Source organism: Cebus imitator, unplaced genomic scaffold, assembly GCF_001604975.1.
Source record: "Cebus imitator isolate Cc_AM_T3 unplaced genomic scaffold, Cebus_imitator-1.0 Scaffold475, whole genome shotgun sequence".
Classification (NCBI taxonomy): Eukaryota; Metazoa; Chordata; class Mammalia; order Primates; family Cebidae; genus Cebus; species Cebus imitator.
The window spans coordinates 1,630,437-1,640,307 of record NW_016107790.1 but is presented as its reverse complement, the minus strand read 5'-3'; the positions used below and the strand labels follow the sequence as shown (position 1 = coordinate 1,640,307).

General features: G+C 42.7%; 1 protein-coding gene across 1 annotated transcript in view; it reads left to right on the top strand.

Moving 5' to 3' along the window:
* Positions 1 to 6,667: 6,667 nt before the first annotated feature.
* LOC108292060 (zinc finger protein 793) overlaps positions 6,668 to 9,871 on the top strand; it is a 20,478-nt gene continuing 17,274 nt past the window's right edge. Inside the window, 2 exon segments of the mRNA XM_037732858.1 lie at positions 6,668 to 6,789; positions 8,085 to 8,264. The gene's annotated coding sequence lies outside the window, so the exon portion shown is untranslated.

The window sequence follows — 9,871 nt, the reverse complement described above, 5'->3', positions numbered from 1 at the left end:
AAAAAAAAAAAAAAAAGTGCAATAGAGCTTGTGAGAAGCTGCCAGGGACAAGGTGAGATGGAAGGTGCATTGGGGGAGAATAAGGAAGCAGCAATAATGAATCCTAGCTAACAGGTACTGAGCCCCAACTCACTTCGCAAGTATTACCACAGTTTCACTGTTGTCCAATGTATTCATTTATGCCTTTGTGTTTCTTTTTGCTATATTTTTTCAAGGTTGGGTTAAAGACTCAGTTTCCTTGCCTTTTTAACTTTTTCTTTCAATAATGAAGTCATTAAATACAATGGATGTGCTATGATCAGAATTTTGACTTTCATATATAGTATTCTTGGTTTCTAATGTAAAAAAAAAAAAAACCACTAGAGCTTAAGAAAAGAAGTGAAAAGGTTGAGTTACTACCCACACCACTGAAAAAGTTTCACAAGTTGTTCACTGAAGGTGAAATTTCAGTGTTTTTAAATGTTAGGAGGTAGAGTTTCATCATGGCTGTGTTCATTATAGATTAAACACTAGCGCTCTGGATAGGTCAGAATGAATCCATAGTACTGTTACATGATTGGTTTAAAAGGTTCTATTTTTCAGAGGTCAGGAAAAGTTATTGAGTTAGAGCCACACAGTTTTGCCCTACTAGGGTCACTCAAAATTTATAGTTCTTAACAGATATAGCATTGTTTTGTTATTTTCTAAGCAGGTGCTGCTGTAAATGGAATCTTTTCCTTTACTGTTTCTTCTTTTGGTGTCTTTTTTCCCTAAAATGATTGGATGACCACACAAATAATAGCCAAGTTATCAGGTTTCCAGTTCTATACCTCCATGTTGTTTTTCTGTATCATTCTCAAAGGATTTGTTTCTAACATAGTCATTTCAATTTCTTTTTGATACAGAATCATCTGTGGGTAGAACTGATGAGCTGGTAGCTCTGCCGAAGTATTAACACCCTGTTAACAATATACCTAATTGTTGACAGCAGCAACAATTAGGAACAAAGACAAAAACGGTATAACTAACATTTGCAGAGATTCCTTAAACCAGCTTCCTATTTGGCCCCACCAAGCCACAAAGAAAATCCAACAGTTGAATTTATCCTTCCTAGGACAACAAATTGGCCAATTTCCTGGACTTTATTATTCAGAAGCATGTATCTGAATATAATTAAAAGTGACAGCAGCACACAAATGCCACCTTGTTTGGTCCATAAATATCCCAAAGTAATGCCTTTGTATAACAACTTTGCAGCAAGTGATGTAAAGCTCTTCTGCTGAGTTTGTATAGTAGATACAGCTTACACATGCAGTAATTGCCATTATAAGGGACAGGCTTCAAGTGTATCCTACTAAATTCAGGCACTCAAAACCAAGGGAGAAACCTGCACATAAAACAATAAAAACCAGTATCTCCGACTACTCCTGAGAAGTCTGCACTTCAACAGGCACGCTGATGAGAAAGAATTAAGTCATTTGAGATCTCACTACGGAGTGCAGATACACTAAATCAAATATTGACATAAAACTATTTCTCAGGGGCAGACTCCTTCTTCTTTTCAAAACTGACATTGTGTGGTGATCATACCTTGGCATAAATACCTCAAGACAACCAGAGTAAATTTGGTACATTCTTTAAGTGTATTTCTCAGAAGTCAGGGAGCTGAGTAACAAAATTTGCCTGCAGTTACAATTTAAAAGTGTAATTAATTCAACCAGCACAAGAACACTGATTAACTAATTGGATATAATAAGCATAATTAGTATGTCCTGTAATCATCAGAGCAACTATATGTCTTTTCAAGGCTTTACAGAAAACGTAAAAGACCTTGTAGTTCAAATATTCAAGTCGTATTTCCAAGAATAGTAATACCAATCACATACCTTAAAATTTTTCATCCCATTAATTTTATTTTACTTCAAAACTGGTTATTGAATACCATTAACCTTTGAGGTATATTACTGTGAGTCAAGTAGAAACACAAATTGTCTTTTTAAACGGATGAAACTTATTAAACTTGCAGCTGATGACTTTTTTGTCAGATATTCTAATAAAAGGTACCTCACTAGTATTTCAGAGAAAGGGCAACAAACCCCAAAATCAGTTAAAGTTCCTTACGTAACTATGGTCTTACTGATTATAACAAATTAGCTCCTACATGAGGATTTGTCCTAGATCTAGGATAGTCAGAAAAATAAATATAAATTTTGTGATTTACAGAAGTTACCAAATTAATTTCTTCTGCTGGCCATGGTGGAATAACTGGTATCAGATGATCATTCTCATTATAAATAATCATAACACTGGAGAAAGTACAAAGCAGGGCCGGGTGCTGTGGTTCACACCTGTAATCCTAGCACTTTGGGAGGCCGAGGTAGGTGGATCACCTGAGGTCAGGAGTTCAAAACCAGCCTGGCCATCATGGTGAAACCCCATCTTTATTAAAAAAAAAAAAAAAAAGTACAAAGCAACTATTTTCAGGCATTCGACTACAAGTTGCACAAAATTGTGATCCCTGAGAGATGGGAAATTCAGAAGATGAGTTCCACATTTGCCCTGGCTAACTGCTTGTGGAGAATTACCTGACCATGATACAGGATGGTAGGGGCAGAGCAAACTGGTCTCAAGGAGGTGAGGAGGCAGAAAAGACTTTGGGGATGGTGAAGCAGATGGTATTGGTAGGGTAGGTCTCAGAAAGGAGGCAGCTGTGCAAAGTGGGGAAAGCCTACCTCAGCTGAAGTTGAGCTTTGCTTGTGCAGGGCAAATATGCAGTGATTACTAGAAAACAGCTGCTTGAGAGAAGAATAGAAACACTAGAAGTTTAGCAGGGCTGGCAATTGTAGGCATTCTTTCTCAATCAGAATAAACAAACCTCATTAACACCCCAGTCATTCAGCTGAGAAACCAGAGGGGTCATGCCATAAAATAAGGACATTTTATAGTAAGGTCTTCTCTACAGATGCTCTAATTGGAACTAAAATAAAAACTTTAAAATATCTGTATGGGTCAAAGAACTTGGAGTTTGAGTCCTGCAAGTCAGAGGAGCATGGTAAACACTTTGAACTTTCAAAGATCTATCCTAACAAAGCATAAAATGAAGCCTATACAAGTTCAAAACAGTCATCCAGTAATTAAACTGCCGACAGGTATAAAAAGCAGTTTCAGAGGAACATAAGAGAATTTAGAATCAAGGCACAAAAAAATGTCCAGCATAAAAAACTTTAAAATTACTAGACATGCAGAGAAACAGGAAGTGTGACCCACTATTAAGAAAAAGTCACAGAAATAGATTCTGAGATGGTCCAGAGGTTTCAGCACACAGACTTTATAGAAACCAGTATAAACATATTAAAGAAAAATACATGCATCAAAAAGAAACAAATGGGCATAGAAATTATTTTGAAAAGAAACAAGAGGGGATTCTAGAACTAAAAATGTAATGAATAAAAATTTAAAATGTGCTAGATGGGCTTAAAAGATTGAAGATGGCAAAAGGAAGTTTCAGTGAACCTGAAGACAGGTAAATAGAAACCAATCTGGCAAACAGAAAAACATACTGAATAAAATCAGACAGAGCTTCAGGAACAATATCAAACGGTATAACATACATGTAAGTGGAGACTCAAAAGTAGAGGAAATTGAGAAATAATTTTCCAAAATGAGAAGAAACGGAGAAAGAATTATTTAAAATATGACAGTTAAAGTCCCTAAATTTAATGAAAAACATTGGTTAACAGATCAGAGAATCTCAATAAACCTCAAAGTGGATTAATACCAAACAACAACAAATGATTTGGACACATCAATGTCAAACTGCTGAGAACCACAGGCAAATTCTCAAGAGTAGTGTGCACACGCATGCACACAAACACACACACCCCCCATCTACCCATTCTCAACTATATCAAAACAAACAAACCTGACCTTCCCTAGGAAAACATGAATAACCTTTGTTTTCAAGTTCAAAAGGCGAAAGTCAGCTATACCTGGCAGCTACTCCATGCACTGCCTTTTCTGCATGAGGGATTTAAGCTGCTCAGTGAGTCAGATTTTAGATTGGAAGAGAAGCCATTATCACCCAGTGAGATCAGGTTGCTATAGTTTCCCAGCACAGCCTCCCAGTATGGGTCCTTCTGAAAAGGACTCCACAGCCTTCATACCTCTTACATGAAATCCACAGCCACAACCTTGAATACCATGAAAACCCATTATGCCAAACACAGTCTTGCCACGTGTGCCCATGTTGAAAACAAGGGAGCAAGAGGGCTTCCTTGGGGAAGATAGGTAAAATATCTAGATCCTGCTTTTGACTGTAACTCTGGAGCTTGGATTCCAAGACCTTAACCCTGTTCACTATCCAACCAGCATCATTTGTCTAGATCCTAGTCTGGCTATTATGGGGTTTACAAATGAAAAAACAATTCCTAACCTTGAGGTGCTTCCAATTTAATAGACAACACATTAAAACAAAACATAGGTATAGAATCATGGTTTTTCTGGGCATTAGGAATTTGGAGATTAATCTAGCTGTTTATATTCAATTTAAGGATCTGAGCTCCTGATTGGGTTAAAGCCTTGTTACCCAGTATGGTCTGAGGACAAGCAGTACTAGCATCATCTGGAAGCTTATTAGAAATGCTGATCCGTGGGCTCCATCAGGCATGCTGATTCAGAATTTGCTGCTTACAAGATCCCAGGTGATATGTATGCATGTTTGAGATGCACTAGGTTAAATGATCTACCCAGGTACATGGTTCAGAAATAGCAGCAACTAACCAATAACTAAGCTTCTGATTTCCCAAAACAAGATCTTTCTTCTACATTATTACATAATACCTTCTCTTCTTAAGAGGAAAACAGCTCTGTTAAGAATAATGATGCCCAGGCTCCACTGCAAACTCATTTCTTGGTATGGTATTCAGGCATCGTATTCCAAAAAGCCCCCAAGTACAGCCAGGGTTAGAAGAGTCTCAAGAAGTCACTATAGGATAGTGTTCAGGGAAGGGTTCATGAAAGAGAGCTGGGTATTTGGTCTTGAAGGACAGGAAGCATTCAGAGGAGCTAAAAGTATTCCAGATGAGTTATGGCATGGAGTGTGATAGAGTGGGTGGCAAGTACCAGGACAAAAAGAGTGTTTTAGAAAGCAGGGAATCCAGATTTCTAGATGGAAACTGCTAATTATTAAGTGATGAGAAGTTTTTCAAAGATGAAACAGGAGGCTGGACACACCGAATATCTGTATGACATGCACGGACATCTAGATGGCATCCTTGTCTATATGCAAATCAGCTGGATGCAAGACCATGCACTATTGAAAATCTCACAGTAATCACCAGTCTGCCCAGTGGCTTAGACTCTTGAGATTCTGACCACACTTCTTACACTCTTCCCCACTCCTGTGTGTTTCTCCAATTCCTCATCTTTCCTAATTCCTCAGGCAGCACCTCATCCGGTAAGTCTTCATTTCCAGGCCCAAGAGATGTCAGCTATTTACGTCTTTATTGTACAGCAAACATTTGAACACGGGTACCCCTGCATTGTTCTGAACCTTTATGTGTATTAACAACTAATTTCTTAGTGAATGACGGAGCTATGGGTGAGGCAGAGAATGATGTTGAGGGATGAATCCAAGTAACACTGAACATGTCTCCGGAGCCGGGACTGAACTGAATTCACAATAAATAATAAAGCCTTGGGGCACGAGAAAGGAATGGATTCACCCTCTGATAGCTAAAAAATAACTTTAGGAAATTCTCATTTCTCCCTGGCCCTTCAGACTGCATGGTCATTTCCTTGGTCTTCCCAGAGAATGACGAAGTTTCCGAAAGCCTATCTGAGGAAGGTGAAAAGCAATGAGAGGATGCACTGGTGGAAAAGCCCTCTCAGGAGTGAAGTGGGCCTTCCCCTCAAGATCCCCGGGGGGGCGTCCCAGATGGCACTAGGGCAGACCTGTTCTCAACCAGGATCCCGAACAAAGACCTAGAGAGGCAAGCCGACAGCAGGCCAGCCTCTGGCCTAAGAATGAGGCTTCTGTTTCCCAGGAGATGAGAGTTTTCCCATAGCTTCGTGGACTTCAAAAAGAAGAAAAAGGTCTCAGGGCACCGGAAAAGGTGTGTTCGGGTTGAGGGCATGGGCTCAGATTCGGGTCTACCTCGTACAGGATGTGAGAATTAGGGAAGACTGTTCGGCCTTTCCAAGGCTTTAAATGGCGCTAAAGGATATACGAGGTGACATTCGCCGGGTGCTCAGGAATATGGAACAAGAGTTTCCAAGCGAGGGGCTGTGGCCAGGGAGACCTGAGGATGCTGCAACACCAACCAGCACCAAAAGCACCGCGGTCCGCCAGCTGCACACCGCGGGCCAACCCCAGAAGCCGAACAGACGCGCCCAGAAACGTCATTTCCACGCGCCGAGGGGCGAGCCCGGTACCGGGTGCGGAAGTCGCTCCGGGGGCCAGTGGGAAGTGAGGTTTTCGGTGCAGAGGCGCTCAGAGGGAGGGTCGCAGTAGGGCCAGGCACTTTTCTCGGGAGCGTCTACGTGTTGTATGCACGTGGTTAAGAAAAAAGAGGGAAAATTCAGGTGCCACGGTGGCTATTCTCCAGCGACCAGAGCGCGTTACTCAGAAACGGATCCGTCGGAGGCCAATGGGAGCTGCCAGCCGCCGCGGCGCGCCTGGTGGCGCCGAGCATCCTGGGAGGTGTGGTCTGGGCGCGGTGCCGAGGATTCGGGGTAGTGTAGTCCCGGTGCCCCGTTGGAAGAGCTCCCCAGCTGGTGGCTGGAGCGACCCCTTGTTCTTTGGTGGCGCTGGTGAGTGAGACTCCCCCGGGACCTTTGCCGCAGCCGTACCCTTTTCTGCGTGGAAAGGAAGGTCCCGGAAGGCTGGACTATAGGCTGAATTTGGGGACCGTGCGGGTGGCGCAGGGGTGGTGGTTGTGGTGGGAAAGCGCTGCCGTGGCGCAGGCCATCCTCTCCCGGATGTCTTATTTTTGGGGTGTGGGCGTGCATCTCCCGGGGAGTTGGGTGAAGCCTATCTGTGAAACTAGATGGTGATGGGTGCGGGGATCAGGCTATGTCTCCTAAGGTTCTTGAGGGTGGGGACAGGTTAGGCTTTGGCTGAAATCGGGTTTTGGGAAAAGGGATCTCTCATGCCATTAAGTCCCGGGGTTTTGGGGAGTTGAATAAGTAGTATTTGGGGGAAGGGGTGGTATTTCCCAGGTGGTGGAATGAGGACCATTCCTGAGGCCATGTGTCCCCGGGGTTTTCATGGGTTGAGAGCTAGTCGTCTTGGGGCCCCACTGTTCTTCGGCTTTGCTGGAGTGGAATGAGGAGCTGTCTGGCTTGGCCAAACAAGTCTGGGTTACACTGGATCTGGGGTGGCCATTTTGGCGCGATCTTAGGATTTCACTTTGATTGGTCGCCCCCGGGTTCGGACCTTGGAGGAGGAAATCTGGCTGGGGCCCACAGAACACTTTTTTTTCCAAAGGTCCTGGGGACTGTCACTGATCGCAAGAATTACAGATTGCCATGCCCCTGGTGTGGCCAGACTTTGGGATTTCACATTCCACTTAATTTTTTATTGCGGAGAAATTACAAACAGCCAGAAGTAGATAAAACTCTGTAGACCAAATCTCCAGATTCAACACTTAACGCCTTATGACCAATCGTGATTCATCTCAAAGTGGACACAGAGAATCCTTGCAACCCACAGAGTTCAGCATCACTGCCCTTACTGTGTAAGAGCACGGTCTCCACAGCCACGTTTCCCCTAGGATCTGTCACTTTTTAGCTGTGTTACCTTGGGCAAGAGGCTGACTTCACTGTACCTCAATTTTCTCAATTTTATCCAAGAGAGGATAATAGCGTCTATCTCCCTGGGTTGTTGAAAGGATAGAATGAGGTAAAACTCATACAGTGGCTGTAACAGTCTCTGGTATATACTAAGTGCTCAGTAAATATTACCTTTTATTAATAACAGACACAGAGAAGATCACCTCATGCTCAGCATCAACAGCTTGTCAGGGCAGGTTGTGCTTTCAACCTATATCCCAGCTGTGTTCCCAGGAAGCTGCCCACAATTCTTTTCTTCTTTTCTTCTGTGGCAGATCCGTTCCTGATGCCATTAAGTAAGAGGAGGTGCTGCGCTGCTGGAGTTTGAAGATTTCCCTTGATTTTCTTGAACGCTTTTTGTTCTTGTTCTGCCCCCCCGTGGCTCCTGCCTGCCCAGAGAGGACTGCCTGCTGGGGAGAGGGGATACTCCTGAGCTCCTGACAGCCCAGCTTCAGGTGGGTGCCACTTACCTATTGCATTTTGAACCACGAGTGGGTTTTCTTTGCTCAGCTTTGACATCTGTGTTCTACAGTGTCCCATTCAGGGATCAGAACCCCAGTTGGTTCCCTCAGAAAACTAGGCCTGTTTTAAGGGTGACCATTTACACAAGGAATATTTTTCAGAGCTGATGCTCTCATTCGTTATACCTTTCATTCCTTCTTTCAGTATCTGCTCATTCCCAGGGCTTGTCAGGTGCTGTGAAGTTGTCAATATCTTCTGTCTTACAATACTTTCACTTATTCTTTTCCTTGCTAGAGTGTTGGTGGCAAATCCCAGTTATATCATTTCACCTGGGAATACTTCAGGTGGCATCTCTAATACATAAGGACTTCTTGTTTTAACATAACCATAATTTCATTGTTATACACTACATTGTTACAATTATATTTTGTTCCACCCAACAAAATTAATAACTCATTAATAACATTTAATAACTAGCTCATATTAAGTTTTCCCCATTGTTAAAAAAAAATCTTTTTTTCCTCCAGTCAGAACAGCCCTGGTCGGAGGCAGGAGAGGGAGAAGTATCTGGAAGCAGCATGCCAGTTTTCTCTATCTCTGCCTCATTTCTCCTCCTATTTCTTCTAACCTTACTGATGTGTGTTAAAAGCTTTATCACTTGATATAAGCTGGACCTCTGAGTTTTCCTTGAATCGCTGTTTCCAAACTTACTTCCCATTAGAAGTTGTGTCCTCCTGTCCATGCATGGGGGCTCACACCTGTAATCTCAGCAGTTTGAGAGGCCAAGGCAGGCGGATCACTTGAGGTCAGGAATTTGAGACCAGCCTGGCCAACATGGTGAAACCCCGTCTCTACTAAAAATACAAAAAGTAGCCATACATGGTGGCTCACACCAGTAATCCCAGCTATCCAGGAGGCTGAGACAGGAGAATCTGTTGCCTGGCCACAGAGTGAGACTCCATCTCAAAACAAAACAAAACAAAACAAAGTTGTATTTTCCCATTCTACCTATGCATTCTTCTCGATTCCTTTTCTTTCCCTTTGTCTCCATTTCTGCACTGCCCTAGCTTCCTGTCCTTCTTAACGTTCTTGCCTTGTCTTTCCTCCCATTTAGAGCTGAACTCCTTGAAAGAATTATCTGTATTTGTTGTCTCCGTTGCTATCTTTCTGTTACCTTTTGAATATTCCAGTAAGGCTTTTTCAATGGCACCAATGTTCTCCCTGTCTGAAGATCACAGTCAGTTGTCAGCAACACTTCATGTAGTTGTTTACATCCTCCTCCTTAATGTATCCTTTCAGGCAGCTGCTCTTGGTATAGGTCTTCCTGGTTTTCCTCCTGACTCATAGGCTGCTCCTCCTCTGTCTCCTTTACTGGCTCTTCCTTTTCTCCCAGATTTCTACTGTGAAAAAGGCCCTGTTCATTTAATTCTTAGACCTCTTGTCTTCTTTATACTCTCTCCTTGGTTCTCCTATTCATTTTCAAGGCTTTAAATAATGTCGTCTGTCTGGGGCTCAGCCTAGAGTTCTGTCTGCAACTCCATATCCTGGTCCCCTACTGTCTCCTTCACATTTCCACTTGGATATCTTTTTTTCTTTTTTT